We start from the raw sequence: 6,765 nt of genomic DNA on the forward strand, positions 1-6,765 counted from the left end.
AATACCCTTTGCCTAGGATTGATGATTTGTTTGATCAGTTGAGAGGAGCCCATGTGTTCTCCAAGATTGATCTCCATACGCCCTAGTTCCTCCCCATGGGGAGCACCTGTGATCTTTGTGGATAAAAAGGATGGTAGTCAACGGATGTGTGTGGATTACCGTTCACTTAATGATGTTACAACCAAGAATAAATACCCTTTGCCTAGGATTGATGATTTGTTTGATCAGTTGAGAGGAGCCCATGTGTTCTCCAAGATTGATCTCCGCTCAGGATACCATCAGCTTAAGATTCAAAACTCGGACATACCCAAGACAACATTCACTACATGGTATGGCTTGTATGAGTATACCATTATGTCTTTTGGATTGACCAATGCACCTGCATACTTTATGTATCTGATGAATAAGGTGTTCATGGAGTTTTTGGATAAATTTGTGGTGGTATTCATAGATGACATACTGATATTCTCCAAGACTGAAGAAGAACATGCTGAACATATAAGGTTGGTCTTGCAAAAGCTTAGAGAACATAAGTTGTATGCTAAGCGGAGCAAGTGTGAGTTTTGGTTGAAGGAGGTCTCTTTTCTAGGTCATGTTGTCTCCAATGGTGGAATAGCAGTGGATCCAGGCAAAGTACAAGATGTATTGAATTGGAAACCACCAACCAATGTAAGTGAGATTCGTAGCTTTTTGGGATTGGCTGGATACTATAGGAGATTCATTGAAGGTTTTTCCAAACTTGCTAAGCCTATGATAGCTCTGTTGGAAAAGAATGCTAAGTATGCATGGTCGGATAAATGCCAGGCAAACTTTGATGAGCTAAAGAAGAGATTGACTACAACTCCAGTATTGATTTTGCCCGACTTAAGCAAGAACTTCTCTATATATTGTGATGCATCCCGTTTGGGCCTTGGATGTGTGCTTATGCAAGAAGGAAGAGTGGTGGCATATGCATCTAGACAATTGAGGAAGCATGAGTTGAATTACCCTACTCATGACTTGGAATTGGCAGTTGTGGTACATGCTTTGAAAATCTAGAGACATTATCTAATTGGGCATAAGAGTGATATCTATACAGATCACAAGAGTTTGAAGTATATCTTTATCCAATCAGATCTGAATCTAAGACAACGTCGTTGGTTAGAATTGATCAAAGACTATGACTTGAAAGTGCATTATCATCCGAGAAAGGCAAATGTCGTGGCTGATGCACTTAGCAGGAAGAGCTATGCTAATGGACTTGGGATGACATTTATGTCAGCAGAGTTGTATGTTGAAATGGAGTATCTCAACTTGAGTCTTATCACTAATGCAATGAAATTGGTGATAGAGCCTACATTGGAGCAAGAGATACGCAAAGGTCAATTGGAGGATGAAAAACTAAAAGAGATAGCGGAGAATGTAGTGCTTGGAAAAGCACCAGGATTCAAGATGGATGAGAATGGTACTCTTTGGTTTGGAAAAAGGATATGTGTACCTGAAGTGAAGGCTATCCGTGATGCAATTCTGCAAGAGGCCCATGAGTCTGCTTATTCTATACATCCCGGAAGTACGAAGATGTATTTGGATCTCAAGGAGAAGTATTGGTGGTATGGTTTGAAGAGAGATGTGGCAGAGTATGTGGCTTTGTGTGACACTTGTCAAAGAGTGAAAGCTGAGCATCAAAGACCTGCAGGGTTGTTACAACCAATGAAGATTCCTGAATGGAAATGGGAAGAAGTTGGTATGGATTTTATCGTAGGTTTGCTCCGCACTCAAAGAGGTTATGATTCAATATGGGTAATAGTGGATCGACTCACTAAGGTTGCTCACTTTTTACCAGTCAAGACTACCTATACAGGTGCAAGGCTAGTAGAGTTGTACATGGAAATAATAGTGTGCTTACATGGTGTTCCCAAGAAAATTGTGTCGGATAGAGGCACTTAGTTTACATCGCAATTCTGGCATAAAGTACATAGATCCTTGGGGACAAAGTTGAATTTTAGTTCTGCTTACCACCCGCAAACTGATGGACAGACTAAAAGGATCAACCAGATTTTGGAAGACATGTTGAGAGCTTGTGCACTATAGTATGGCACCTTTCGAGGCGCTGTATGGATGTAAATGTAGAACGCCTTTGTTCTGGAATCAGACTGGTGAAACTCAAGTGTTTGGACCCGATGTCCTTAGAGACGTGGAAGAACAAGTGAGAATGATTAGAGATAACTTAAGAGTGGCTCAGTCCCAACAGAAGAGTTACGCTGATACTCGCAGAAGAGAGCTGACTTTCGAAGTTGGTGATTATGTGTACTTGAAGGTGTCACCAATGAGAAGTGTGAAAAGATTCAATATGAAGGGAAAGTTGGCACTAAGATATATAGGACCTTTTAAGATCCTAGAGAGACATGGAGAAGTAGCCTATCAATTGGAACTGCCTGAAAGTTTGTCAGGTGTGCATGATGTGTTCCATGTTTCTCAATTGAAAAAGTGTTTGAGGGTATCAGAAGAGCAGATTCCTTTAGAAGAACTTGCCGTTAAGGAAGATCTTACATATGAAGAGTATCCGATAAAGATCTAGGAAATTGCCGAAAGAGTTACAAGAAGCCGAACTATAAAGATGTGCAAGGTGCAGTGGAATCGATATACAGAGGATGAGGCTACTTGGGAAAGAGAAGAGGATCTGAGAAAGTCTTATCCCCGACTGTTTGAGTAAGCAATCACCCGAATTTTGAGGACGAGATTCATCTTAAAGGGGGTAGAATTGTAACACCCCAAAATTTTAGTCTTTCAAAATAAGAAAATTCGATTTAATTATGTTATTATGTGAGCATTGAAATATAGGAAAGAAATATTTTTTTGTGAAAATAAAATCAAATATAAGGTTAGTAACATGTTGATGCATTCATGCTACTGCACATTTGTTTTTGTAATGATTGACTTTGACTAGAATTTGAATTGAATTCAAATTCAACTTGAAAATGAGATTGGAAAATGTATTTGGAAAAAGAAAAGGAATTCTTTTCCCTCCCATTCTTTTCTCCACTTTCGGCCTAGCTCCGTTTTTCTCCCCGAGCCGGCCCGCTCGTTTTCCCCTTTCTTTCCCTTGCTTTTGGGCCCACTAGGCTTCTCCCTCCTGCTGGCCCAACTCCTCCGCGCCAGCCAGCCTCACGTGGCCCAGCAGCGCGTCGGCCTAGCTCTGCAGCAACCGCTGCCGCGCCTCCGCCCTGCGCCTAGCCGCTACCATCCCGGCCTCACCCGTCAGAGCCGCCCCCAACCTCCCACTCGCCTTGCGCGTGCCTGGCGCAACCGCCACCGCACCCACGTCTTTGATCGTGGGAGCACCTCTCCCCGCTCCTTGGCCTCATTTTAAAGGAGTCGAACCCCCACGCGCACCCCTGCTGCCTATCCCCGCTCTCATTTCACACTCGCACGAGCCGTGGACGCCGAAAACCACCGCACCGAGGATCACCGGGATCCGCCGTCCGCCCTCCGTGCGAACTGCCGCCATCGACCCCGTTTCTCCCCACTGTGAGCTTCGCCGTACTCCCCTCTCCTCCCATGCATTTTATTTCACGTTTCATGGCTTCTAGAGCCTTAGCCGCATGCGCCTAGGTGCTCTCGCTGCCGGCCATGGCTGCCACCTCGCCAGCCGCGCCCTCCGGCCACCTTCTCGGCCTGGACGGGTTCGCGAGAACCCCCGCTACTCCCCGGTGCTCTCGGTTCTTCGAACCGTGGCCCATAGGCCCCTAACCGCGTGCGGCGGTGACCTCCACGCCACCGGCCATGGAGCTTGCCACCGGTGTCACTGTTCCGGCCGTCATCTCCATCTCTCTCATTTCCCTAATCTAATCTAAGCCAATCGTCCTTGATCCAACGGCTCTTAGTGGCCGATACCCCTTGTAACACCTCGGGTGTTTAAAAGCTAAAACCTGACATGTTATCATACGCATTGCAAAGCATTTGGCAATCGGTGAAAACTTTGAGATGCATACACTAAAACAAGTTATATTTATGTGGTATGTGTTGAATTATATTGTTTGACTCACATTCAAAGTTTGTTTGGATTTTGAATTTTTCGAGAAAACCCCGCTTTTCAGCATTTAAATCCTACCCTGAAAATCCATTTCAAAATCTAAGCATATTTTGGGGTTGAGCCCAAAAGCAAAAGTGTAGAGCTTGGCAAGTTATACAAAGTTTGTCTTTGGAGTTTTCAAGTTGTTTAGAAAAATTTTGAGTAATTCAAAAAGGCGTAATTCGTTAACTTTCCTTATTCAAATTCAAAAGTTCATTTCAAAATCTAGATCGAATTAGGAGATGGTTATAAAAGCAAAGTTGTAGAACTTTTGATTTTGAACAACTTTTGTTTTTGGAGATTTTTGAGTTGTTATGAAAATTTGGGAGTAATTTGAGTTTCTAACTGGATGGCAATTCTATAATTAAGTGGAATAGTACTCGCCGCCCAAGCTACACCGCCGGCGACCTTCTTCGGCATTCCAGGCGCGTCGTGGTCGTCCTTGGCATCGCGCTGGCACGGAAACGGCTCCGTCGTGGCTTCCTTGAGCTTCTGAGTCACGTTATAAGAACCGAGACGCCGTCGTCGTCGTTTTTCTCCTCTATTTTTTTCCCGTCGCCACCACCGCAGCTCCATCAAGCTCTCGCCGTCGACCTAGCGTCGTTGCTGTCTCGGCAAAGTCCGTCCCAGCTTCGCCTATTCCTTGCGCACTCAGCCAACCAACCTTGGTCGCCTGTATTCGCCGAGAACTTGCTGTGCGCGCTCTTCTTCCTCGCAGCCGGCAACATCTCTGTCGTGGCTGCTCCGTCGTGGCTAGCACTCTACGGTGAGCTTCTGACTTCGGGGAGCATTGTTTCAACTTCTCCGTGATGCTGTGGTGCTTTGTGCCTGGTTGATTGACCATTTTGTCCACCACAGTAGCCGAAAAATCGCCATCGTCGTTGCGTGCTCCGTCGTGGTTGCTGTGAACGTCGACCAGCGCCTCCGTTGATCATCCAGCTCGGCTCTTGGCTCCAACTCGTTCGGGGTGAGCTGCTGGTGCTTCCTGAGCCATCCGTTTAAGCTTTATAGGTCTCACATCGTTGGCGTAGTGCAGCAGCGCCGTCGTGGCCGCCATGGTCGGCGTAGTGCTCGGTTCAGTCCGTAATTGGTCGCGTTAGTGCCATAAATCGATGCGCTGTGACGTAGTGATCATGTTAGTACCCTCGTCGTCGCTATTGGTCTCACCGGCGGCGAGAATTCGCCGGTCAGCACGCGTGCCGCCGTGGTCAACGTCGGAGGTTAGGGATGACAGGTGGGGTCGGGTTGTCAGCGACTCAGTGATTTCAAAATGGATTTTTCTATTTTTCAGATTTGAATGAATAGTGTCTGTTTTTGTTATTTTTGTATAAATTTAATTAGAGCTCCAAAAATTATGAAAATTTTTGTGTGACCTCTCTGTGATGTATATTATTTAATAAAAATTTGAAATATTGTTTTTCAGCACTTTTTGAATGTGATAAAAATTGCTCAATTTATTAATAAATGGATTTCCATGATTTTTTCTAGGCTTATTTAATTGTCCAAAAATTATGAAATTTGTTTTGCCACTTACTTATCATGTAATAAACATATACTAAAATTTTGAGCTCAATTAGAATAAGTTGATTTATTTCATAATTTTGAATTAAATAATTAATTCATAAAAGCAAATAGTAACCTTTAATGACTTAGGTTTTGTTTGAAATTTTGGATTGAGTGATGACCTTAGGTCATTAGTTGATAATGATCCTTGGCAATTGATGTATGTGTTATGAAAAAGATTTAGTTTGTTTGACTTGTAACTGTACCGCGAAGGAAAGTTGTATTCAAATTGTTAAATTTTGCATCCATCATCGAGCATCATGTTTCATATTCCGCATCATGTTAAACATGGCATTGTTATTACGTGTAGTGAACGAAGGTGAACACGTGGTAGTTAATCAAGTTGTTGAGGAGGTTAATCCGTCTGTTGAGGTCGGATCGAATACTTGTGAAACGTCGTAGGAACCAGACTTTTCCGTCAACGAAGGCAAGCCCCGGATGCATACAACCCTACCTTGTGTTTTATAAATTAATTTCGCTTTTGCTTTCCGTTACTGCATTGAGTGATTAGGAGTTAAGTAAGAGCCTAATTGGTGCATTACCACCCTTGTTAATCTATATTTACCATATTACCAGTTTTAAACTCGTATATGCCTAGTTTTGCTTAGCTATGCGTAGAACGATGAAAGTCGGGTGACTACCTGCCACCTGCAAGTAACAAATGGAACATTGGTTAATTATGTTAGCATGTGATATGGGAATGTGGAGTAATAAATCTAGACCGGGCAGACTCGGTGAGTGTGAGCCACCAGACATGGAGGTCTTGTGAGCGGGGTCTTTCCACCTGTGTCGATTAAGGCACGTCCGTTGTTGAATTGCATGAGGTGAGAATTTGTAGTACTAACGACATACTCCGGTAAGCCTTTGCTCGGCTATTCTATTATGAGAATGGCTACTCGCGCACTGGGAGTGGAGAGATGGCGAGAATAGCGTGTACCCACGTGGCCATGGGCTGGAATGGTGGAGTACTGTATTCTCGGGTGGCGCGGACCTGTTCTTGTTTTAGAGGATCTGAGGGTAGGTTGGTATATGTAGGTCGGGAACCTGCATATGTCGTGTGGTCTGGAATTCCCAGCTGGGTTTATAATCGGTTCGAATCGTTGTTGCTCCTCGGTTATGGAGACTCAACTCACTGTTCATCATCATAGTAT

The sequence above is a fragment of the Miscanthus floridulus genome, chromosome 8, assembly GCF_019320115.1.
Source record: "Miscanthus floridulus cultivar M001 chromosome 8, ASM1932011v1, whole genome shotgun sequence".
Lineage (NCBI taxonomy): Eukaryota > Viridiplantae > Streptophyta > Magnoliopsida > Poales > Poaceae > Miscanthus > Miscanthus floridulus.